A 27,103-nucleotide genomic window follows, 5' to 3' on the forward strand; every position below is an offset into this window, starting at 1 on the left:
ACCAATATAGAATCAGCTGCTGATTGAACAAACCCATGCAATGGTGTTATAACTGAGCAATCAAAAGAAATTAAGTTGCTCTAAGCTACACACAAATGAACATCATGCTAACCAATCATAAGAGTATACAGTTAGGGCTGGAGAGATGGCTGAGCAGTTAAGACCACTTGCTGCTCTTACAGAGGACCAGGGTTCAGTTTGAAACATATACAGGGCAGATCACAAGCATCTGTAATTTCCAGTTGGCTTTACAGGCACCAGGCACATATATGGTACATATATACAAATACAAAGTATTCATATGCATAAAAAAATTAAACCTAGTTTTTTAAAAGTTGTGAAGACTATGCAGTTAAAACTTCTTAAATGTCAAATCTTTAGACATAAAAATTAGAATGGTGGTTGCCTAAGACTGTGAATGATTTAAGAATTAGATTATGCGAGAGGGCTTCCTTTTTTTTTTTTTAGAAGTGTCTCAAATTGTTACCTGTAGCCGTATGCTACTTTGCAATTAAAAACAAATATTCTATAAATAAATAACCACATCTTTAGAAAGTCTGTACAAAGGCCACTTTTTATTTTCTTTAAGATTTCAAGTTTCCGACTGCCTACCAATAATACTACATGATAAGATTCTACTGCTGAAGACACCACATACCTTTGTTGCAAGACAGATCAAGCTGGAACTGAGCTCTAAGTTTCCCCCCTGCTCACATGTTCACAGGGTATCAGAAGGTGCCATGTACATTGTGAGAGGAGAAAAGGCATCTCTGTCCTACCCAGCTGTGAACCGTACAAACTATATGCCCAACCTGCCAGCCAAGGTGTGTCCACTGCTGCAATAGTAGTATGGCAGTTTACTTTTATGGGGCTAATCAACCACTTGATGATTGTATGCGAGGGGAGGATTCACGCCTGGGACTATAAACCCAATCAAAAACCCATGGCTCTGAGGAAGTTACAGGCCTTAAGTGGGAATTAAACTAATCGTTTAGCTAAACTGACATGGTACCAACCTCCCTTCTAAATATTTATGTTTATAGCAATGGATGAATGCTGCTTTCAGTCTTAATCAGAGAAGCTTCTCTTTGCAGTAAACAAAAGAGAATGCATAGAATTGTGCCTTTTCAAAGTGTCCAGTTAAATAACAGTTACATATATGTTCAAGTTCCAAACATATACCACCCCCTCTAAAGTTTAGAGAACACTGTAAAAGGAGAAGACAAAAAAAATGTAAACACCAGAAACCATGGAGAAGGGCTATGAGATGGCATCTGCAGGGTAAGACACAAACCCTGTACTCATCACCATTTAACTACTGTGGCCTGCACAGAGCCAGGCTTAAGACTGGGCCTCTCAATAGAAATGTCATGGATTAGAGAAGGGCTGATGGCACTCTCACTATCTGCTAAATATTGGCTATTGATGAATTCTGGGGAAGGGGCAGGCACTGTCTTTAGCTGTGTGCCCAGTGATGAACCACCCAGCTCCAATGGATAGCTCCATATCCACAATGCACAGATGGCCCTACTTAAAACTCAATGGGTCACAAAACAAGAAAACAAAACATGAGTCTAGCAAGGGGACTGGGAGAAGAGATTGATGGAGTGGGAGCAAGGTAAGAAAGGGTGAAAAGTCAAAGTAATCAAAATATATTATAATACCTGCATGAAGTTGTCAAAAAATGTAATTTGTAAAACTTTCAAGCTTCTGAGGATCTGAGAGGACTGGCTAGATTCTGCTCACAAGTCCATTCTGTATGTCCTTTGTAATAAGAGACAGAGACAGACTGATGGAAGGAGCAAGGGTGGGAAGATGGTTAATGGTGAAATACCTAACAAGGAAAAGAAAGACTATTTACTGGTATACAGTATTATTCTGAAAATATCAGTCTTATCCTTTGTGATGGTTTGTTATGCCTGGCCCAAGGGGTGGCACTATTAGGAGGTGTAGCCTTGTTGGAGTGGGTGTGTCACTGTGGGCATGGAATTTAAGACCCCTGTCCTAGCTGCCTAGAAGCCAGTCTTCTGCTAGCTGCCTCCAGAACAAGAGGTGGAAGGAACTCTCAGCTCCTCCAGCCCCACATCTGTCTGGATGTTGTCATGCTCCTGCCACAGAATGAACCTCTGAACCTATAAGCCAGCCCCAATTAAATGTCATCCTTGTAAAAGTTGTCTTGGTCATGGTTTCTGTTCACCACAGTAAAACCCTAATTAAGACTTCCCTCAAATGATCCTTCGAATGAGAAGGAAGAGAAAATGAAAACCTAGGTAACTTTATTTGCAAGGAACTGACAGATAAAATCAATCACTGACTATCCCTTATACAAACAGCTAGTCAGAAAATACGTAACAACCTACCCAAGTAAAATACTTAGTACCAAAGTAGCAAAATTAATAAGAGAGGCACAGAGCCTATATAATCTGTCTACCATGTATTTATACACAAAACCTAAAGGGAAACTGAATGTGATACCAGAGTATACTACTGTTGTGTAACAAAACTTTTCCTGGAGAGAAAGCACAGACATCTACTCACCCTAGACAGGGATCCCACGAAAGACCAAAGTTTAGATACTACCGAAGTTCAACTTGGTGAACCAATGAGTTTCACTGGAGTTTCTTTCAGGACTATGAGAGAAGTTGCTTACAGGAGCAGAAATGGCTCATTGCCCAGGCCCACCCAGCATGACTGACAGCTCACAAAAGCTGGGAAACTTGAACCCATGGCACAGCCTGCAGGCAGTTCAACTGGTTGAGTGTCCTTTCCAAGCTGGACCCTGGTCTCAACTGCTTGCAGGCAGCTGGTCTGATCTCAGAGTCTTCTTTGAAGCCTTTCTCCTCTGAAAGTTATCTTTGCTACTCAATTTGTGTGAGGACTCTTACTTTTATTATTTACTCTGACAGGGAGAAGTCTAGTGAATTTAGACAGTTTCAGGGACTGCCTGGATATATAATAAGTTATTTACTTTCCTGACTAAGGAGTTCCCCTGCAAGGTAAGATAGAATATTTCTATCCTAGAGGAAACTTGCATAACACATATGCTGTAATCTCAGTATTAACACTAGTCCAGTGTCCGGATTTATAGATATGTTAATTAATAGAAAAATCATTAAAATTCATCTCATAAACCCAGTATATTAAAAGTACAGAGTTCTCTGCACCCAAATCCTGTGGGAGGGAGAGCTAAACCTTCAGAGAGGCAGACACGCCTGGGAAACCAGAAGAGACTGCACTCTGCACACATTACTGATTCCAGAGGAAAACACCAAACGCCATCTGGAACCCTGGTGCACTGAAGCTCCCGGAAACGGCGGCGCAGAACTTCTTGGTTGCTGCCGCCGCAGAGAGCTCGTGGGCAGCACCCCGCGAGCGAACTTGAGCCTCGGGACCACAGGTAAGACCAACTTTTCTGCTGCAAGTGACCTGCCTGGTGAACTCAAGACACAGACCCACAGGAACAGCTGAAGACCTGTAGAGAGGAAAAACTAAACGCCCGAAAGCAGAACACTCTGTCCCCATAACTGGCTGAAAGAAAACAGGAAAACAGGTCTACAGCACTCCTGACACACAGGCTTATAGGACAGTCTAGCCACTGTCAGAAATAGCAGAACAAAGTAACACTAGAGATAATCTGATGGCGAGAGGCAAGCGCAGGAACCCAAGCAACAGAAACCAAGACTACATGGCACCATCGGAGCCCAATTCTCCCATCAAAACAAACATGGAATATCCAAACACACCAGAAAAGCAAGATCTAGTTTTAAAATCATATTTGATCATGATGCTGGAGGACTTCAAGAAAGACGTGAAGAACTCCCTTAGGGAAACACAGGAAAACATTAATAAACAAGTAGAAGCCTACAGAGAGGAATCACAAAAATGCCTGAAAGAATTCCAGGAAAACACAATCAAACAGTTGAAGGAATTAAAAATGGAAATAGAAGCAATCAAGAAAGAACACATGGGGGGCTGGGGATTTAGCTCAGTGGTAGAGCGCTTACCTAGGAAGCGCAAGGCCCTGGGTTCGGTCCCCAGCTCCCAAAAAAAGAACCAAAAAAAAAAAAAGAGAAAGAACACATGGAAACAACCCTGGATAGAGAAAACCAAAAGAAGAGACAAGGAGCTGTAGATACAAGCTTCACCAACACAATACAAGAGATGGATGAGAGAATCTCAGGAGCAGAAGATTCCATAGAAATCATCGACTCAACTGTCAAAGATAATGTAAAGCGGAAAAAGCTACTGGTCCAAAACATACAGGAAATCCAGGACTCAATGAGAAGATCAAACCTAAGGATAACAGGTATAGGAGAGTGAAGACTCCCAGCTCAAAGGACCAGCAAATATCTTCAACAAAATCATAGAAGAAAACTTCCCTAACCTAAAAAGAGAGATACCCATAGGCATACAAGAAGCCTACAGAACTCCAAATAGATTGGACCAGAAAAGAAACACCTCCCGTCACATAATAGTCAAAACACCAAACGCACAAAATAAAGAAAGAATATTAAAAGCAGTAAGGAAAAAGGTCAAGTAACATATAAAGGCAGACCTATCAGAATCACACCAGACTTTTCGCCAGAAACTATGAAGGCCAGAAGATCCTGGACTGATGTCATGCAGACCCTAAGAGAACACAAATGCCAGCCCAGGTTACTGTATCCTGCAAAACTCTCAATTAACATAGATGGAGAAACCAAGATATTCCATGACAAAACCAAATTTACACAATATCTTTCTACAAATCCAGCACTACAAAGGATAATAAATGGTAAAGCCCAACATAAGGAGGCAAGCTATACCCTAGAATAAGCAAGAAACTAATCGTCTTGGCAACAAAACAAAGAGAAGAAAAGCACACAAACATAACCTCACATCCAAATATGAATATAACAGGAAGCAATAATCACTATTCCTTAATATCTCTCAACATCAATGGCCTCAACTCCCCAATAAAAAGACATAGATTAACAAGCTGGATACGCAATGAGGACCCTGCATTCTGCTGCCTACAGGAAACACACCTCAGAGACAAAGACAGACACTACCTCAGAGTGAAAGGCTGGAAAACAACTTTCCAAGCAAATGGTCAGAAGAAGCAAGCTGGAGTAGCCATTCTAATATCAAATAAAATCATTTTCAACTAAAAGTCATCAAAAAAGATAAGGAAGGACACTTCATATTCATCAAAGGAAAAATCCACCAAGATGAACTCTCAATCCTAAATATCTATGCCCGAAATACAAGGGCACCTACATACGTAAAAGAAACCTTACTAGAGCTCAAAACACACATTGCACCTCATACAATAATAGTAGGAGATTTCAACACCCCACTCTCATCAATGAACAGATCATGGAAACAGAAATTAAACAGAGACGTAGACAGACTAAGAGAAGTCATGAGCCAAATGGACTTAACAGATATTTATAGAACATTCTATCCTAAAGCAAAGGATATACCTTCTTCTCAGCTCCTCATGGTACTTTCTCCAAAATTGACCATATAATTGGTCGAAAAACGGGCCTCAATAGGTACAGAAAGATAGAAATAATCCCATGTGTGCTATCGGACCACCACAGCCTAAAACTGGTCTTCAATAACAATAAGGGAAGAATGCCCACATATACGTGGAAATTGAACAATGCTCTACTCAATGATAACCTGGTCAAGGAAGAAATAAAGAAATTAAAAACTTTTTAGAATTTAATGAAAATGAAGATACAACATACCCAAACTTATGGGACACAATGAAAGCTATGCTAAGAGGAAAACTCATAGCGCTGAGTGCCTGCAGAAAGAAACAGGAAAGAGCATATGTCAGCAGCTTGACAGCACACCTAAAAGCTCTAGAACAAAAAGAAGCAAATACACCCAGGAGGAGTAGAAGGCAGGAAATAATCAAACTCAGAGCTGAAATCAACCAAGTAGAAACAAAAAGGACCATAGAAAGAATCAACAGAACCAAAAGTTGGTTCTTTGAGAAAATCAACAAGATAGACAAATCCTTAGCCAGACTAACGAGAGGACACAGAGAGTGTGTCCAAATTAACAAAATCAGAAATGAAAAGGAAGACATAACTACAGATTCAGAGGAAATTCAAAAAATCATCAGATCTTACTATAAAAGCCTATATTCAACAAAACTTGAAAATCTACAGGAAATGGACAATTTCCTAGACAGATACCAGGTACCGAAGTTAAATCAGGAACAGATAAACCAGTTAAACAACCCCATAACTCCTAAGGAAATAGAAGCAGTCATTAAAGGTCTCCCAACCAAAAAGAGCCCAGGTCCAGACGGGTTTAGTGCAGAATTCTATCAAACCTTCATAGAAGACCTCATACCAATATTATCCAAACTATTCCACAAAATTGAAACAGATGGAGCACTACCGAATTCCTTCTACGAAGCCACAATTACTCTTATACCTAAACCACACAAAGACCCAACAAAGAAAGAGAACTTCAGACCAATTTCCCTTATGAATATCGACGCAAAAATACTCAATAAAATTCTGGCAAACCGAATCCAAGAGCACATCAAAACAATCATCCACCATGATCAAGTAGGCTTCATCCCAGGCATTCAGGGATGGTTTAATATACGGAAAACCATCAACGTGATCCATTATATAAACAAACTGAAAGAGCAAAACCACATGATCATTTCATTAGATGCTGAGAAAGCATTTGACAAAATTCAACACCCCTTCATGATAAAAGTCCTGGAAAGAATAGGAATTCAAGGCCCATACCTAAACATAGTAAAAGCCATATACAGCAAACCAGTTGCTAACATTAAACTAAATGGAGAGAAACTTGAAGCAATCCCACTAAAATCAGGGACTAGACAAGGCTGCCCACTCTCTCCCTACTTATTCAATATAGTCCTTGAAGTTCTAGCCAGAGCAATCAGACAACAAAAGGAGGTCAAGGGGATACAGATCGGAAAAGAAGAAGTCAAAATATCACTATTTGCAGATGATATGATAGTATATTTAAGTGATCCCAAAAGTTCCACCAGAGAACTACTAAAGCTGATAAATAACTTCAACGAAGTGGCTGGGTATAAAATTAACTCAAATAAATCAGTAGCCTTCCTCTACACAAAAGAGAAACAAGCCGAGAAAGAAATTAGGGAAACGACACCCTTCATAATAGACCCAAATAATATAAAGTACCTCAGTGTGACTTTAACCAAGCAAGTAAAAGATCTGTACAATAAGAACTTCAAGACACTGAGGAAAGAAATTGAAGAAGACCTCAGAAGATGGAAAGATCTCCCATGCTCATGGATTGGCAGGATTAATATAGTAAAAATGGCCATTTTACCAAAAGCGATCTACAGATTCAATGCAATCCCCATCAAAATACCAATCCAATTCTTCAAAGAGTTAGACAGAACAATTTGCAAATTCATCTGGAATAACAAAAAACCCAGGATAGCTAAAGCTATCCTCAATAATAAAAGGACTTCAGGGGGAATCACTATCCCTGAACTCAAGCAGTATTACAGAGCAATAGTGATAAAAACTGCATGGTATTGGTACAGAGACAGACAGATAGAACAATGGAATAGAATTGAAGACCCAGAAATGAACCCACACACCTATGGGCACTTGATTTTTGACAAAGGAGCCAAAACCATCCAATGGAAAAAAGATAGCATTTTCAGCAAATGGTGCTGGTTCAACTGGAGGTCAATGTGTAGAAGAATGCAGATCGATCCATGCTTATCACCCTGTACAAAGCTTAAGTCCAAGTGGATCAAGGACCTCCACATCAAACCAGACACACTCAAACTAATAGAAGAAAAACTAGGGAAGCATCTAGAACACATGGGCACTGGAAAAAATTTCCTGAACAAAACACCAATGGCTTATGCTCTAAGATCAAGAATCGACAAATGGGATCTCATAAAACTGCAAAGCTTCTGTAAGGCAAAGGACACTGTGGTTAGGACAAAACGGCAACCAACAGATTGGGAAAAGATCTTCACCAATCCTACAACAGATAGAGGCCTTATATCCAAAATATACAAAGAACTCAAGAAGTTAGACCGCAGGGAGACAAATAACCCTATTAAAAAATGGGGTTCAGAGCTAAACAAAGAACTCACAGCTGAGGAATGCCGAATGGCTGAGAAACACCTAAAGAAATGTTCAACATCTTTAGTCATAAGGGAAATGCAAATCAAAACAACCCTGAGATTTCACCTCACACCAGTGAGAATGGCTAAGATCAAAAACTCAGGTGACAGCAGATGCTGGCGAGGATGCGGAGAAAGAGGAACACTCCTCCATTGTTGGTGGGGTTGCAGACTGGTATAACCATTCTAGAAATCAGTCTGGAGGTTCCTCAGAAAATTGGACATTGAACTGCCTGAGGATCCAGCTATACCTCTCTTGGGCATATACCCAAAAGATGCCCCAACATATAAAAAAGACACGTGCTCCACTATGTTCATCGCAGCCTTATTTATAATAGCCAGAAGCTGGAAAGAACCCAGATGCCCTTCAACAGAGGAATGGATACAGAAAATGTGGAAAGAACCCAGATGCCCTTCAACAGAGGAATGGATACAGAAAATGTGGTACATCTACACAATGGAATATTACTCAGCTATCAAAAACAATGACTTTATGAAATTTGTAGGCAAATGGTTGGAACTGGAAAATATCATCCTGAGTGAGCTAACCCAAACACAGAAAGACATACATGGTATGCACTCATTGATAAGTGGCTATTAGCCCAAATGCTTGAATTACCCTAGATGCATAGAACACATGAAACTCAAGACGGATGATCAAAATGTGAATGGTTCACTCCTTCTTTAAAAGGGGAACAAGAATACCCTTGGCAGGGAAGAGAGAGGCAAAGATTAAAACAGAGACTGAAGGGACACCCATTCAGAGCCTGCCCCACATGTGGCCCATACATATACAGCCACCCAATTAGACAAGATGGATGAAGCAAAGAAGTGCAGGCCGACAGGAGCCGGATGTAGATCGCTCCTGAGAGACACAGCCAGAATACAGCAAATACAGAGGCGAATGCCAGCAGCAAACCACTGAACTGAGAATAGGTCCCCCGTTGAAGGAATCAGAGAAAGAACTGGAAGAGCTTGAAGGGGCTCGAGACCCCATATGTACAACAAGGCCAACCAACCAGAGCTTCCAGGGACTAAGCCACTACCCAAAGACTATGCATGGACTGACCCTGGACTCTGACCTCATAGGTAGCAATGAATATCCTATTAAGAGCACCAGTGGAAGGGGAAGCCCTGGGTCCTGCTAAGACTGAACCCCCAGTGAACTAGACTGTTGGGGGGAGGGCGGCATGGGGGGAGGATGGGGAGGGGAACACCCATAAGGAAGGGGAGGGGGGAGGGGGATGCTTGCCCGGAAACCGGGAAAGGGAATAACACTCGAAATGTATATAAGAAATACTCAAGTTAATAAAAAAAAAAAAAAGAGAGAGAGAGAGAAAATTCTTAGAGTAAACAAGGAGTAGAACTCCTAGTTAGTAAAAAAATAAAAAAAAGTACAATAATTATTATTGTGTTAGCTAAAAAAAAAAGTCAGTAAGAAAAGAATTGAAAAATAAAGTCAGGTGGTGATATCTTACACTTTTAATCCTACCACCCAGGATTCAGAGACTAAATTTCTGAGTTCAAGGTCAGCCTAGTTTACAGAATAAGTTCCAGGATAGTCAGGACTATACAGAGAAACACTTTTGTCTCCAAAAAAAAAAGAAAAGAAAAAACAACCCACCAACAACAAAAAAAAACAAACAAAGAAAAAATGAATTGAAAATTAAGGCATTTAGCTCAGTGACATAGAAGCCTAGCTCAAACTCTGGCTTCAGTAACATTGAGTCAGGAAAAGAATGAGTTCAGAAAGCAACATGTAAGGCAAACAGTCTCCATACTTCCCATCTGCTAATGGTCAAAGCTTTAAACTTACAAACCAGAGATTTCTTACTTCATTTTTCAGCTCCTAAAAAAACTGAAGTGCAAGCTGCCTCCAGGTTTCTTTGGTGACTGGGAGGCAGCAAGCTAAAAGTACTCTATTTTAAAGTAATTAAAACAAACTTGAAGATAACTGGTATTTCATAAGTCATTACCATTGTTGCTATTTGTTTTCTGAATGCTGGGAATATAGGTCTGAGCCACTGTGCTCATTTTTTTTTTTTTTCCTGGAGCTGGGGACCGAACCCACTGAGCTAAATCCCCAACCCCCACTGTGCTCATCTTAATGTTTTCATAATATACAGAAAGATACCTCTACAAAAAGAAAACATAGAGTTAAACCACACTGCTGTTTTAAGTCAGCCCATGTGGGGTGATGGGTAGTACTGGGTACTGAATCCGGGGCTTCAAGGCATGCTAAGCAAGCTTTCTTGAGGTCTTTTTTTTTTTTTTTGGTTCTTTTTTTCGGAGCTGGGGATCGAACCCAGGGCCTTGCGCTTCCTAGGTAAGCGCTCTACCACTGAGCTAAATCCCCAGCCCCTAGGTCTTTTTTTTTTTTTAAAGATTATTTATTTATTTGTTCATTCATTTTATGTATGAGTACACTGTGGCTCTCTTCAGACATACAGAAGAGGGCATTGGATCCCATTACAGATGGTTGTGAGCCACCATGTGGTTGCTGGGAATTGAACTCAGAGCAGTCAGTGCTCTTGGCCACTGAGCCATCTCACCAGCCCCGCTGAGCCAGCTACACATTTAACATCTTGAACTACATTTTTTGTCAATAATGTAAATGAATAAGTATTGCATTTTTTCTAAATTACAATAAAGATCTCAGAATACAAGTAAGTATACTTACTGTGGTTTACACACACAGTACTGTGTTTCACACAGGGTCTCTATATAAGGCCTCAAACTTCCAACCCTACCTCAGATGACAAGATCTGCTCATTCAGAACTCTGCAAAGAGAACAAGCCCACTGACACAGTGAATGTCTGTTAGAGATGAAAACTCTTTCAAACAGGCAATGTGAAGCAAAATTACAGTGAGCCACAGTAAAAACGAAAATGTTTCTGTGCTTGGTTATTCAGATAATTACAAAATAACCATGTGCTGGAGCTGTGGATAACTGTGGGTAATACGAAAAACAAAACAAGATATTCTTTTTAAAAAAAAAAAAAAAGAAAGAAAAGCAAGATCCAGTACTCTAGGAAGCTCACAATTTACTATCAAACAGAACCTGACTTTTGTTGCAGGATACTTGACCATACTGTGAACCCCAAGATTGTGTTATTTACTGAAAAACTTGTGTTTAGTTGTGTTGTGGCTCGGCCCCTAGCACATACCTTTAATCCCTCTGGCTGGAGTACAGAGACACCCTTAGTACACACACACACACACACACACACACACACACACACACACACACACACACACACTTTAATCCCCAATATGAAGGTAAAGTTAGTTTGAAGAAGGAAGCACCATGTGATGTCTAATTTAGTGGCAGACAAAGATTTGACAGAATAGGATATGCCCACCTATCAGGAGAAGAAAGGGAAGCTACTTAAGAGAGCGGTGTGGAGAGAAGAAATAAAAAAAAGAGGCATTTTTACCGGAAGAGATTAACAGAGACAGGCTGAAGAGAGAACAAGCTAGACACAGGTCAAGAGAGATGAGCCAGAGAAGGAGAAGGCGCCAGGAGATTAGAATGGATTGCTAGTTAGTCTGAAGCAAGCAAGGCGGTTCAGAAGGAGCTGAGAGAAGTCAAATTCAGTCAGCCTGAAGAGCAGTTTGAGCCTGAAGAGGAGTTTGAGCCTGAACAGCTAAATCGAACCAGCCAGGCAGAGCTCAGGAAGAACTAGGGAAAGGGTGAGCTTAAGACTAAGTCTCAGAGGCAGAAAACATTGTTCTAGGCCTAGGTTAGACTGCATGGAAGCTAGACGCTTCCAGGACTAGGCCTAGGTTAACAGACTGAGGCAGTGAGCCTAGAAGGACAATTATTAATACAGGCCAATAAAAATTACATTTACAGACTTTAAGGAGCCAAAACACACATCATGCTCTGGAGGAACACAGGGGATGCAGCACATAGGAACTCTGGCACCCAGCTTCCTGCAAATATGCTACCCAAGTGAAACTGTGAAGGAAGGGTGAAAAGAACAGATCTGTCTAACAACATGTCTAAGGTCCTAAGATGTAGGACCTTCAAATGCTGAGGAGTTTTCCTGGTTTTGTGTCTTTGGTAGGAGAAAACCAACTGGAGTCAAATTATCAAAGAATGAGGGATCACACTGCCTAACATCATTTAGGGAAATCTAACAAATATGGGAATAAAAGGAATAAGCTACAAAGAAAGATACCCAGGTAAGTTCTCCAATGAACAGGCAAAGAAGAGTTTTAGCTATTTCACTGGGTTAGCACGAAGAGTGACTAATAATCTTTCCACCCACTTCCTGGTGCCACAGCCATAAAGAAAAGGGTGGGTGCTTCTATACTGTCATAACAGCTTGTTCATTTTTATTCTTTATCTCTTATTTTGGGAAAATGTTAATTAGCAAATTTATGTTCCCAATTTATGTTCCCAGTTTGGTCCCTAAGTGGTACAAATCTTACAATCTAGACAAACTAGCAAAACTTAGGTATGGAATTTTAAAATGGCAAGAAATAAGAAAATTAAAAAGAAAACCTAAATCTCTAATAAAACCCACTGGCTCTTCCTTTAACTGTTATAAGAAAAAACTGCTGCTCGAGCCAAAACCTTTCTTAAAACTGCAGCTGCTACTGCACACCAGGTTTGGCACAGGTGAACACGTGAGCGAACAATGAACTCTCCTAAAACCAGTCCACTTACTTTCTGGATGTCTGAGTGTCTAAGAGGAAGCAGGCAAATGTTCTGATTCCTATTAATAGAACTAGAGCAATGAAAGAGGTTCCACGCCTCTTCATCTGTCCTAAGCCCTAAGTCAGGTCTAACGAACGTTTTTGACTAGAAGGAAAGGGGTGGTAAGCTGATTCAGATGTGAGGGCACTGGCTTCAACTCTGGCTTAAAGCTTGATGCTCAGAAACTAACTCCAAAGTTGCCCTCTCACCTCTACACATACATCACGTTACATGTACCCTACACATGCAAATCATACACACACACACAGACACACACACCACCATCAGTCTCATTATAATTAAAAGGAAAAAAGGCTTTCTAGATCCTACTGAGAGGTGAAAAGAGGACAGGAGAGGACAGGAGGAAGCTTCCACTATTTGAAAAGAAAAATGAAGTTGATTAAAGCCTGTACTAACATCATTTATAGCAAAATAACATTATTAGTAGTTATATCACTATTATTGATGACAAAGATGATTCTTTAGAAAAAACTCATACCTACTTTATTCCCCAAGCCAGGGCAATTACCCTTGGCACCAAGGTAAAATTTTTGTTTTTAAAAGCTAAGAACAAAATGAAGGGCTGGAGAGATGGCTCAGTGGTTAAGAGCACTGACTGTTCTTCCAAAGGAAGACAGCAGCAGTGTATTCATATTTAATAAACAAATCTTTAAAAAAACAAATGAAGGGGGTTGGGGATTTAGCTCAGTGGTAGAGCGCTTACCTAGCAAGCACAAGGCCCTGGGTTCGGTCCCCAGCTCCGAAAAAAAGGAAAAAAACAAAAACAAAAAAAAAACAAATGAAAAAACCGAACTTTCCCATACTTCCCCATGACACAAACATGCTTTCCTTCCCTCAAGTTTTCTAGTAACTTTTACTTACATTTTTATTAAATTTTATTTAATATGTGTGTGTAAACATGTCAAGATGCATGTGTGAAGGTCAAAGGAAGATTAGACCTCTCCTTGCTCTTCACCATGCTGATTTACAGGTCCTCAGATTTGCTATCAAGGGCCTCCACTCATTGAGACATCCTGCAGGCCCTCTAGCGTTTAAGAATAAAAATCTTCACAGTGCTTTTTAAAAAGCTACTTCCTAAATGGAGTAGGAGTAGCACACACCTTTAGTACCAGTACTCCAGAGGTAGAGGCAGGCAGATCTCTGAGTTCAAGGACAGCCTGGTCTATAAATCAAGTTCAAGGGCAGCTGGGGCTACACAAAGAAACCCTGTCAAAAAGAAACAAAAAATAAACAAAGAAAAAAAGCTATTTCCTAAACCGGTGCTAAAGTTGTATAGTGGTGCATGCCTTCAACCCCAGCACTCAGGAGACAGAGGCGAGCAGATCTTTTGAGTTCAAGGCGAGCCTCATCTATACTTGCAAATCCCAGCCAACTAAAGCTACATTAAAAAAAAAAAGGAGGGAGGGAGAAGGGAAGGAAGAAAACAAGGGAGAGAGGGATGAGGAAGGGAGAAAAGAAAATAACTTCTTGAACTGTGGTGGCTGTGGCAAAAAGAATGAGTTCAAAGCCACCCTGGGCTACACAGGAAAACCATGTCACAGAACAAACAAAAGGCTACTTAGCAGAAGAGTCAACACACTGATGCTACTCAGGACTACCGATACAAATGCACGTCCCTGAAGCCACCTCCACTGCACATACAAATATCCCGATCCAAGTTTCCTGGACTCAGAACTGAAAAGCCAATGAAAGGAGCTGTAGAACCCAGTATCTACAAAAATGAGCAATGAAATGAGATGCCTCAGGACATGACTGAGTAGGGGCTAGAGTGATAAGTTACTTCTCTATGGGTGAAATGAGCCAATTCAAACCAGATTAGATTACAGTAATGTAGGCATTACTGGGAAGCTGTTCTCAGGCATGTTTACTGGCCCCAAGGGCAGAGGCCAAGAAGTCACTATGGAAAGAGGAAATAGGGAGGAAGGAGGAAGAGTAAGGGAAGAATGTCTGAGGTGAAGAGCAGCTCAGCCAGGAGAACCTGAGGTCAAGCCTTTGACATATAAAATATGCACCTCAGTCCTTGTCCCCAGGATCCAAAACCAAAGAACTCTAGAGCTTCTAGAGGACTCACATTCGGTTCCCAGCACCTATGGATAACTCATCACAGAGAATCAGATACTCTTTTCTGGCCTCTGCGCGTATACATGCACACACGTGGCATTGCATGCACATTTATTTGTACATTTAAGAAAAAAGACGGGGTTGGGGATTTAGCTCAGTGGTAGAGTGCTTGCCTAGGAAGCGCAAGGCCCTGGGTTCAGTCCCCAGCTCCGAAAAAAAGAACCAAAAAAAAAAGAAAAAAAAGAAAGAAAAAAGAAAAAAGACCAACCCTTGTGCTAGGATCTACCTAGTTGTGGCATGCTTACCTAATATGCATGAAGCCCCAGGCACAATATCCAGCATTACATAAACTGGGCGCGGTGGCACAATCCTTTAGTCCTTGTTCTTGGGGAAGGTAGGAGGATCAAAAGTTCAGTCATCTTTGCTTACCTACTGAGTTCATAGGCTACATGAGATCCTACTTTAAAAAAATTTTTTTTGTAACCCATGTGAAAGAATTCCCCAGCACAAACCTGAAACAATTTGGCAACTAAGTTAGTTAGATTCTAACTTCCACTAATAACAGATATTCATGAGTCCATACTGAAATGAGCAAATCTTCCTGTCAGAAGGAAGTCAGCTTTTACAACCTCTCACAGAAGTTAGACAACAGCCCCTTTCACTATCCTCAAGTGGATAAGAGGGCAATTATGAGGAAAAAACAGGCAAATGCTAGCTAGTTCCTTCCCTGTTCACCACCAACATCACTAATGGTCATGTGGCTACTATGAAACGATAAGGGAACATCACAGCTGAGGCATTCTCCCAACCCATAATCATAATAAAACTATCCCACAAAACAAACTGAAGCACAGTCTGTTAAACACATAACAAATGTGTAATATTGCCATAATGTGCAAGAAAATACCTAGAGCAACTGTGAAGCCAGACACTGCATTTAAATACCTGGAATGCAGCTAATAGAGATGCTTCAATGTCATCTCTTTGTAGATACATACATGCAGTTGGTGGGAAGTTAACAAGGAGTAGGAACTGGGTGAGGGACATAAGGGAATACTATACTACCGTTGTCTTGTAAATGTAAAGTTATTGCAAAATCAGTTTAGAAATAGAAGTTATTATTTACAAAACTTCCCTAGGATCTAGAAAAGGTAGGGGACAATTTAGAAACAGAGTTTCCCTTACAAATAGCTCCAAAAGTTTTACACAAGAGGGAAGAGAGTCTAGAGCTGGGACCACCATGTGAAAAGATGATTCCTAACTATGTCATTCCATTGGGATTCTACTAACAGATTCTGCATAATTCACTGGATATTCTGTAGGAAAATGAATGGCCTATGTTACCTTATATTAATTAGGTAATTAATTTGCAAATAAGCACACCTTGCTAACATTCTGCAGTAATACATTAAAAATTTACTAAACAGCAACACACGTATGCTTAGGCATATCTGTGTCTATTTTATCTAGTTTTGTGATATGAAAATATAAACATTATTTGTAAAATGGTAGCAACCTAGGTAAGTCACCGAGAATAAAATATGAAAATTAAGTCACTAGTTCTTGTGTGTGTGTGTGTGTGTGTGAGAGAGAGAGAGAGAGACAGAGACAGACAGACAAACAGACAGATAGACAGACAGACACAGAGAGACTTTTTGTTGTTTTTGAAACATCTTTTGTAGATAAAGATAGCCTGGAACTATGTAGCCTTGACCTTGCAATCCTTTTGCCTCGGCCTCCTAGTGTTGGGATCACAGGCTTGGGCCACATCACCTGACTCACAGTCTTCAGTATATGGATGGCTCCTAGCATAATCTAATGTCTTTTTAAGAGGAAATTCAGGAAAATGGGGGATGGCTATAAACATACAAATAAAAGACCATATGAAAGACCATATGAAGATACAGCAAGTAGGTGGCTAAATGGAAAGAGACAGGTCTCAAAAGAAATGGCCAACTGCTTGATCCTGAACTCTCTAACTCTAAGACATACAGTTCTGTTAAGTCACTGTAATAAACACTGTCTGAACACCTTAAATGTGCTTCAATACAAAAATAAGACAGAAGTGACCTTACTATGTTCTAGTCTAGCAGACAGGTGTGTTGGTGTAATTCAAATGCCATATGTAGGCAGTATGTCAGACACTCACTTTGAAACAAATAGCCCTGGTCTAATCCTTAAGGAGAATTATACCAGAAAAAGCTACAATGGCGCATACTTGTAATCCCACCACTTGAGAGGCTACAGACACAAATCAAGGTCAGCCTGGGCTACCTGATGAGTTCATGGTCGAAAGATGTCTCCAAAATGAGTAAAATGGGTACAGTAAAGAAACCAAAAATAGGGGGCTGGAGAGATGGCTCAGTGATTAAGAGCACTGACTGTTTTTCCTAAGGTTCTGAGTTCAATTTTCAGCAACCACATGGTGGCTCACAACCATCTGTAATGGGATCTGATGCCCTCTTCTGGTGTGTCTGAAGACAGTGACAGTGTACTCACATACATTAAATAAATAAATCTTTAAAAAAAAAAAAAAAGCCACTCTGGTAAAAGGGGGTAAAGTTTACCCTAAACTGCCAAGGCACCTGGGAGAAAGGATCCTGTGAGCTAGGGCCAAAGTTTGTGAGCAGGAACAGAGGAAGTTTAGAGATCAGATAATAGGCACCACAGTCATATGTTAGTGGAGAGCCACAAATTCCTTTGAACAGAGAAAAAGGGGATGGTTCCTTTTAACAAGTAGGAACTATCTTCAAGCACGTGAGAGGATGCTATCTTTTATCCGATGCCTGACCTTGGGAAAAGGACTTAGAGGTGGGTGAGAGGGCAACAACAACAACAACAACAAAAAAAAAAAAAAAAAAAAAGAATCAAAAGAAAAAGGAAATGTATTGAAAAGTTACTTGAAAGAATGAAAAAGAAAATAATGATAGACAATTTACATTCTTCAAAGGTATTAATTCTACTTCAAAACAGATATTTATCTACAATAATTACTTTTCGGAAAGCAAAATTGGGATGACTTCATAAAGTACTTTTTAAAAAATTAACTTATGGGCTGGAGAGATGGCTCAGAGGTTAAGAGCACTGACTGCTCTTCCAGAGGTCCTGAGTTCAAGTCTCAGCAACCACATGGTGGCTCACAACCATCTGTGATGGGATCTGATGCCCTCTTCTGGTGTGTCTGAAGACAGCTACAGTGTACTTATATATAATAAATAAATCTTAAAAAAAAAGTGAAATGATTTTAAAAAATTAACTTATTTCATGTGTACTGGTGTTTTGCCTGCATGAATGTCTGTGCAAAAGTGTGAGATCCCCTTGGAACTGGAGTTACAGCTGAGAGCTTACATGTGGGAACTGAAACCTGGCCTCTGGATGACCAGCCAGTGTTCTTCCTGCTAAACCATCTCTCTAGAATCATAGGTGCTTTTCAACATCTGGAAGACTGGATAAAGGCCTCCAGGATCTAGAAGACCTAAGACTTCACAGCAGCTTAGCTGGAAGAGGGCATTGTTGGAAAGTTCTCTACTCTCCTCATTTATCTCAGCATTAAGCCCCCTCCTTCACCCTCATCACCCTTCAGCAGTTCGTGTGTAGCACCACAAGTTAAAGGAAGGTAGAGAACACAGCCATCTTCTATGAAACCAGACAGGGCACTAGAAAAAAAAAATAAAAACTAAAAATAATGCAGGTCTACAAGGAAGTGGAGGCAGAAGCAGATCAAGGCCAGGCTGGTCTACAGAGTGAGTTCCAGGACAGCCAAGGCTACACAAGGAAACCCTGTTTCAGAAAAAAACAAACAAAACAGAGACCCAAAAACAAAAAACAGTACCTTTTGCTTTGGAAAGTAGTTTTTTCATTACATATGTATTGACCACCCATAGCTTTAACTTTTTTAAATTAATGTTTTTCTTAAAAAAACAAAAACAAAAAAACAAGATCAATCCCAGAATCTGTATAGATTGCAAACCAGCTATATAAAATGAGGTTTACATTTAAAATTTACCCTACATCTATTCTAGATGTGCTGAAAGCCATTATCATGTAAGAATATAAACACATTATTTACCATGTTCTCAATCGATACAGCCCTGAAAGTATAACCTGAACTGAAAAACATGAACGGTTACAAACATTAGCAGTTATTCACCCTACATATAAAAGTGCACACAATCATACTCTGGGAATCTTGAGTATGGGCCTGACTAGTGTCTATCATCTTGGCCAGTATTTACTAAAGCTTTACAAATTTGGACAAATAAAAAAAAAAAGGGCACACAATAGTATAAGAAATGTTTTTTAAAGAACCCAGACCCTCAGACACCACACACCAATAGTCTGAATTCTAATGCTGGTACACTTCTAGAAAGGTGTATATAATCTAGTCACCTTGTTTCACTCAAGTATTACAACTCTGTTCAGAACTTATAAAGTTCAGCTGGGCAGTGGTGGCACATTCCTTTAATCTCAACATTCAGGAGGCAGAGGCAGGTGGATCTCTGTGCCCCCACCCAAAAAAAAAAAAAAAAAAAACATTTAATTGTATCAGTCTCTATAAATCACTTCCCTCTCGTTATTCTATCATGAACACTGTTAGCACTTCCCTCCTAGAACACACAAGGATTATTCCAGTTTCACACACAGAAACCTTCCCCAAGTTATAAGTAAGAGACAGATGCTAAAACAAATTCATATATACTACTCCTAATGTCTCTCCTAACTTCTCTGTGGTAGCTTCGGTTGCAGGACCTTAAATGTGATGGGCAGGTCCTCACCATGACACAACTGGGTCCTGCTTATTGTTTTCATTTCCTAACTGCGGGGACTATCCTCTTCACTCAACCTTCACAGTAGCAGAGATTACTTACATGATACATGAAACAACAATCCACTATTCCATTCCTTGAAGGCAGACAAACTATGATAAAGTTAAAAAGGTACCATATAAACTCAAAAGTGACCACACATGGAAAACAGACAAAACTAAAGCCAACCAACAGTGATATTAAAATGCACTGTAATCAACTGAAAAGAGACAAGAGAAAGGAAGAAAACTGGAGCACAAAACAGCTGGAACAAACAGGAAGCAAGCAGCTGTCAATAGCTTAGAGACACTAGGATGGCAGGTAACTGTTCTGTGGTTCAGTGGTTGCCTAGCATGTCCAAGGCCCTGGCTCCACACCCAGGCACTACCAACAAAAAGAAACAGCAGAAAACCCAGAAATACTTATAAATACCATCATATAATCTCCAACAAGAGTGACAAGATAATCTTTCCAACAGCATTAGTCAAAACAACCAAAGAGCAGTAGGGGAAAAAAATGAGTCTCAGTGTATGGATCCCACCAAATACAAAACTAATCCTAAGAGCTTCAACATAAAACTTCTGCAAGAAAACAGGCAGTCAATCAAGAGCAAAAACGGACAGTTTCTTTTTTAACTGATGGACTAGACATTACTAAAATCAAAACCTTTTCCTCTTCAGAAATAGTAGTAAAAAACTGAAAAATAGTAAAGATTACAAATGCATATGCAATTTTAATCTACACACACATACAGAATGCATGGATAAACTCACGATAAACACACACCTCATGGTTACCATAAAATGGGCAAAAGACATAAACAGATGTTTCTAAAACAACAAACAATCAAACACAAATAGCCAGTAAATAAAATGCTCAGTATCTCAAAATCACCAGAAAAAAACATAAATTAAAACTACAGAAAGCTCCCATTACACATGTAAACAAAGCTAAAAGTAGAAAGAGCCAACCCCCAAGAAGCGTCATAATTAAATGCTATGCACTCTGAAGCTCCTAATTAGTTATACAGACATCTAACTTACCATCCAGTAACTCAATACCAAGTTCTGAAAACATGTACAAAAAGGTATATGGACGTTCACAGCTTTATTGATGGTTAATTTTAGACAGAGCACAGATACAAGGAGATGCCAATCAGCAGCAACATAGGAAAACCTCAGGACCTCCACTGAGGGGAACAAAGTAGACACACAGTATCTGTACTACTCCATCAAAACTAAAGGTACCTCTAGTATAGATAAGCACTTGAAATGGCAGTTCTGACCACTCGGGGTTAGGGCGTTACTTAGGGTAATTAAGACTCCAGCAATTCCCCTGTGATATTTCTACTTTATTTAAATTGCATATTCCAGGCAGACTGAGCTAAATACCAAGGAGATTTTCAAAGAAACACTCCTTTGTTTCATTTTTTTGGCATAGCAGGCACTCTGTGATCTACTATCACTTACTGCTCAGTGTAGTCAAGCAAAAGGGGCAAAGCTTTAAAAAAAACAAAAGATGCATTTCACTGCAAGTAAAATTTAAAGGCAAAGTAAATGTAAATAAATATACAACTGTGGTTAATAAAATGAACTTGTGTTCTTTTTGTTTGGAGGGTTGTTTGGTTTTTTCCCCAAAGTTCTGCTCTGCAGCCCAGGCTAGCCAAACTTGCATTCCTCTGGCTTGTTTTCCAGTGCTGGTATTACAGGCGTGCACACCACTCCCAGCTAGAAACTTAGAATGGAAGTCTAAAAATGTGTAGATACCTACAAAGTGTTTTCCCTCTGGTCACTGTGATGATAGGGATTAAATTCAGGGTCTGGTACATTTGAGTTCTAAACTGAGCTAGAGTCCAAACCCTGCCAACTTAAAAATAAATGTTAATCATGATACATGCCTGTTATTTCCAACACTCAAAAAGAGGAAGCAGGATTCCAAGCTTCAAGAACTACACAGGAAGATGATGTCTCTACACAAATAAATAAAAAGTTACAAAAGGGGGCTGGAGAGGTGGCCCAGTGGTTACAACAAGTATTTGCTGCTTTTGCAGAGATCTGGGTTCAACTCCCAGCACCCACATTGGCTGCTCATAACTATTCCAGTTACTACACACACACACACACACACACACACACACACACACACACACACACACATGGGGGGGGGGGACACGTAAAATTAACAAATCTAATTTTTTTTTCTTTTTTTTTTTTTTTTTTCCGGAGCTGGGGACCGAACCCAGGGCCTTGTGCTTGCTAGGCAAGCGCTCTACCACTGAGCTAAATCCCCAACCCCAACAAATCTAATTTTTTAAAGAAGTTATTGGATTGACTGTTGGTTAGAGGAACAGTTAAGATAGATGACTAGAAATCTGGAGGAAAAACACCAAATTACAGAATCTGGGTGTACACAACCCACTCATTTTCTAGAGCACTTAAAATTGTTAATAAAATATTAGAAGGAAAATATGTGATGAACAAACACCAGATATAGCACCACATGAATTTCCAAACTAAACCAACTCAAGCTTAGTAGTAGCTTGGCTGACTTTTTTTTTTTTCTTTTCGGAGCTGGGGAATGAACCCAGGGCCTTGCGCTTGCTAGGCAAGCTCTCTACCACTGAGCTAAATCCCCAACCCCCACTTGGCTGACTTTCAAGTCCACTGTAAAAAGCTAGCACACTCAGAGAAGTCCACAAAAGTAAATTGCTCCCAGTTATCGCAAAGATGTCATCAACCTTCCTCTCTTGCTGGAGAAAGGGTATGCCCTGGGGAAATGAAAACAAGCCTTGATTCTTTAGAAAGCAATATAAATATAAAAACAATTTATTTTCCAAAAGAGAAATTTCTGACTTGGCAGGCTTTGAGAAGTGGTATTTGGGTCTGGTGGCATAGCTCAGAGTAAAGGTGCTCCCTGAAAAGTAAGACCTGAGTTCTGTCCCTAGATTGTATGGGGAAGACTCAACTCCTCAAAGTTATCCTCTTTCCCTCTACATTTATACTGTGATATGCTCATATCCACACTTACAGGAATCACATACACACACATATAATAAGAAATAAATCTTAAAAGGAAATATAACTTCATAGAAAATATCAAATACTCAAAAATAAGCCATGTTTTATATTCTCTAAATAAATATTTATACATTTCTTCATTAAATAAACATTATTCTGTATTAAAGAATTTAGCTTAGGTTTTGTGAAATCAATCCACTCTTTAAATATGTAAAAAGTGCATTTGCTTACATATTTTTTAAAGATTTATTTATTTTATGTATGTGAGTACACTGTTGCTGTCCTCACCACCAGAAAAGGCATGAGATCCTATTACAGATGGTTGTGAACCACCATGTGGTTGCTGGGATTTGAACTCAGGAACTCTGGAAGAGCAGTCAGTGCTCTTAACCACTGAGCCATCTCTCCAGCCCCATGCTTACATATTTAAACCTCATTTTACCACGAAGAGCTGCAAAGAAAGCCTAGGATCATGTCAGTAATATAACTTAATCATTCTTATCCAAAGTTCATTTTTGTTTAAACAAGGTAAATGATAGGCATATCTTCATTTTAAATACTCTTCGATTCTTAATACACTGACAATTTTTTTAAATTTCACAACAAAAAGAAAGAAGGCTACAAAACTCCTGTCATCCAACTGACAGAAACTCAAAATGAAGAGAGACAATATGGCTCAGAAATCAAAGGATTTCTGCCTCAGTCCCTTTCTTCCATGATTACTCCACAACCCAACACCCTCCCCACCCCCCACTCCCCCACCCCTACCCTCAGCTAGCCCTCTCCAGGAACTGCCTGCTGGAGTGTGTAGGCTCCTGGAACTTTCACCTGCTCACTTCCTTTATGTCTTCTCAGATGCTTATCAACAGACCCACACTATCCCCTTCAAATTCTAAAAAGTTATCACAATTTTAACCTGTTTCTGAAAAATCAAACACAAAGTTACTTCACCCACTATTTTCTCTAGCTCATATCCATAATCATCTACAAACTTTACTCATTTTTCACCCCAAAGCTTAGGCAGAACAGAGTTGGCATTCAATCAGTTTTTGCTGAGTTCTATTTAAAGTAACAGAAGAATTGCAATAGTTTTGAACCTTTGATAGGTTGGTTGTACTGGTTAAATTATAAGAAAGTCCAGTTTCAGGTAACTATTTACTATAAAAAGGAAGTAGTGCTTATAATTCCTTTCTCAGGTAAGTGTAGCAATAAGGGTCGTTTAACAGAGAACTACAGTGTGGAATCTGAAGCTGTAACAGTCAAACTTTTCAATATAATTGCACTGTCTGTTTGCCAAATGCTATGGCCCATGCTGCTAAGACTAGGCCTGGGAGCCTAAGGCTTCAAGGACCAACCTTAGCTACAAATCAAGTTCTAGGCCAGCCTGGATGACATGGAATACAGTGAGACCCTGTCTCAAAAACAAAACTCTCCTGCTCTGTCTTGCATTTCATACAGATCTTTCCCTATCCATGACTTTCTAATGTGACACAACTGGTCACTTAAAAAATAATAAATGTGGGGTTGGGGATTTAGCTCAGCAGTAGAGCGCTTGCCTAGCAAGCGCAAGGCCCTGGGTTCGGCCCCCAGCTCCGAAAAATAGAAAAGAAAAAAAATAAATAAAATAAATGCACACCTTGCAGAAGTGAATAGATTTTGATATTTATCACAGCTCACAACTAGGCACAGCAACAGGTAATCCTAGCCACTTAGGAGCCTAAGGCAAGTATGCAAATTTGAAGACAGCCTGGGAACTGGGGTAAGAGTGCAGCCCTGTGACAGAGCCCACCCCCACTCCTTCAGGCACCAGCAGTGCCCCATAACTATTACTTTCTCTGAGCAAAGTGCTGAGAAACCACCAGGCTCGTAACAACACTCGGTTTTCTAAGGTTAACGCTGAGTAAGATGTTCAGTTGTTCTCGAAATCACATGTGCACTTCACTCGTTCATTATTCACATCCTTTTCCTGCAGACAAGCACTACATCTCAGTAAGTAGAAGTCTGACCTAACCTAACATCCTATTTTTCACATGAAATGATACGGAACATTTTTTGTTGCTGCTTTTTGTTTTTCTGTTTTTAAGACTGAGTTTCATGTACACCACTATAATCTCAAACTTGATTATAGTGATAACCCTGCACTTCTGATCTTGTTACCTTTACTCCCCAAGAGGCACATGTCACCATGACAACAGGGTACTAAGCCTGCACTCAGGTGAGTGAGCATGCTAGGCAATCACTCTATCAACTACATCCTAGACTCTTTTTTTAAAGATAGTCTTTCATTACAGCCCAGGCTTGACTAGAATCCCCAACAGTCCAGGATGGCCTTAACTCATAACTAGACTTTCTCAGTCTCTTGAAAACTGGCATTTCATAAGCATATGCCACTATGCTCAGCCTCATCGCATGGATTACAAAGTGCATGTGTTTGAGGTAAATTTAACAAAATAATAATTCCGACTACTCATAAAGAGTATTCTTAAAGTGGCAGAGACATGGCTCAGTGGTTGAGTTCTTTCTGCTCTTGCAGAGAACCTGGGTTTAATTCCTACAACTCACACAGTGGCTCACAACCATCTGAACTACAGTTCCAGGGGATCTGATGCCCTCTTCTGGTCTGTGAGCACCAAGCAAACATTTAATATATACAGGCAAAAACACCCATACTCATAAAATGAAAAGTATTTTTTAAAATGTTAAAAATAGGATTCTTAAATGCAATAGCTTTTTAAAAGTGTATGTCTAACCATGAGTACAATGATAACACAGCTGCCAGCTGTCATCACTGTGAATACAGCAATGCTAGGGTAGTGGTCACTGTCATCACTGTAAATCCAGAGATGGCTAGGATAGTGGCCACTGTCGTGACTTATGCTAGTGCTGTTTTGTATGTTTACTGCAAATGTCCATTCCTGATGACATTATTAATACAACAAATAAAACGTTATTACTACTGTGAAATAGATTCAACCTGGCAGGCTTTTGGAAGTATACTCTACTCCTCATACATTGAGCTGCTTTCTAGACAATATACAACAGCAGGGCCAGGTATGACAATGCATGCTTTTAATCCCCACACTTGAGAGACAGAGGCAGGTGAGTCTTTGTAAACTCAAGGCCAGCCTAGTCTACATAGTGAGCTCCAGGTCAGCCAGGGCTATATAAAGAGACCTTGTCTAAATGGAAACAGACAGAAGGAGGGAGGGAGGGAGAGACAGAGACAGAGACATTGAGAGAGAAAAAGAAAGAGGGGGGGAAGGGAGAAGGCTCAGCAGTAGAATATGTGCCCATGTTCAATCCACAGCCAGCAGGAAAAAAAGGAAAGAAATACAAATATACACACAAAGAAGATAGTTTTCCTTCTATTTCTTCCCCTGCAGTATTATAATTCAAACCTAGGGTTTGGCTGTGCTAGGTAAATGCTCTACTAATGAGCTCATCTGTAGCCCCTAGTAAAATACTTATTCTATTAATGTAGCTGTATGATGTATATATGGGCACACATGTAGAGGTCAAAAGGACAACTTTCAAGAATTCAAGGATGGAATTGAGATTGCACTTTTATCCATGGAGCCATCTCACCAGCCCCAGAACTGTAACTTTTAAGAAACTAAAAGTGGGGCTGGAGAGATGGCTCAGTGGTTAAGAGCACTGACTGCTCTTCCAGAGGTCCTGAGTTCAATTCCCAGCAACCACATGGTGGCTCACAACCATCTGTAATGAGATCTGGTGCCCTCTTCTGGTATGTCTGAAGATAACTATGGTATACTCATTTAAATAAAATAAATAAACCTTTAAAAAAAAAAGAAAAAAAAGAAACTAAAAGTGGGGGGTTGGGGATTTAGCTCAGTGGTAGAGCGCTTGCCTAGCAAGTGCAAGGCCCTGGGTTCGGTCCTCAGCTCCGGGGGAAAAAAAAGACTAAATGTGGAACTATTAGTGAGTGACTTGAGATGCTGATTATTTTTTATTTTTAGCATTCTGAAACTGATTTTTAAAACCATGTTTAAACAGTAGCTGGTTCAAAAATAAATTTAAAATATTGCTTGCAAAAGGCAGCTTAAATTGTAAAAAATAAGGTTGTGCATGGTGGCCACACACCTTTGATCTCAGTATTAGGGAGGCAGAGGTAATGCACTATAAATTCAAGGTCAGCTTAGTGTTACAGTGAGAGGTTGTCTCAAGACAAAGAAACAAAAAAACATTTTAAAAGATAAATAATAAAACATTTACACACACACGGGTGGTAGAATGGCTATGAAATACACGAAAAGGTTATAGGAACTGCCTGTAACTAGACACTCCCTAGTTATACCAGTGCTGGGAAGGGGAGGACAG

General features: G+C 39.9%; 1 protein-coding gene across 35 annotated transcripts in view; it reads right to left on the bottom strand.

Annotated features, from left to right (window-relative positions):
- Positions 1-27,103, bottom strand: part of Rnf111 (ring finger protein 111) — a 76,137-nt gene that overhangs the window by 43,711 nt on the left and 5,323 nt on the right.

Source organism: Rattus norvegicus, chromosome 8 (assembly GCF_021556685.1).
Source record: "Rattus norvegicus strain SHRSP/BbbUtx chromosome 8, alternate assembly SHRSP_T2T, whole genome shotgun sequence".
In the NCBI taxonomy this organism is placed as follows: domain Eukaryota; kingdom Metazoa; phylum Chordata; class Mammalia; order Rodentia; family Muridae; genus Rattus; species Rattus norvegicus.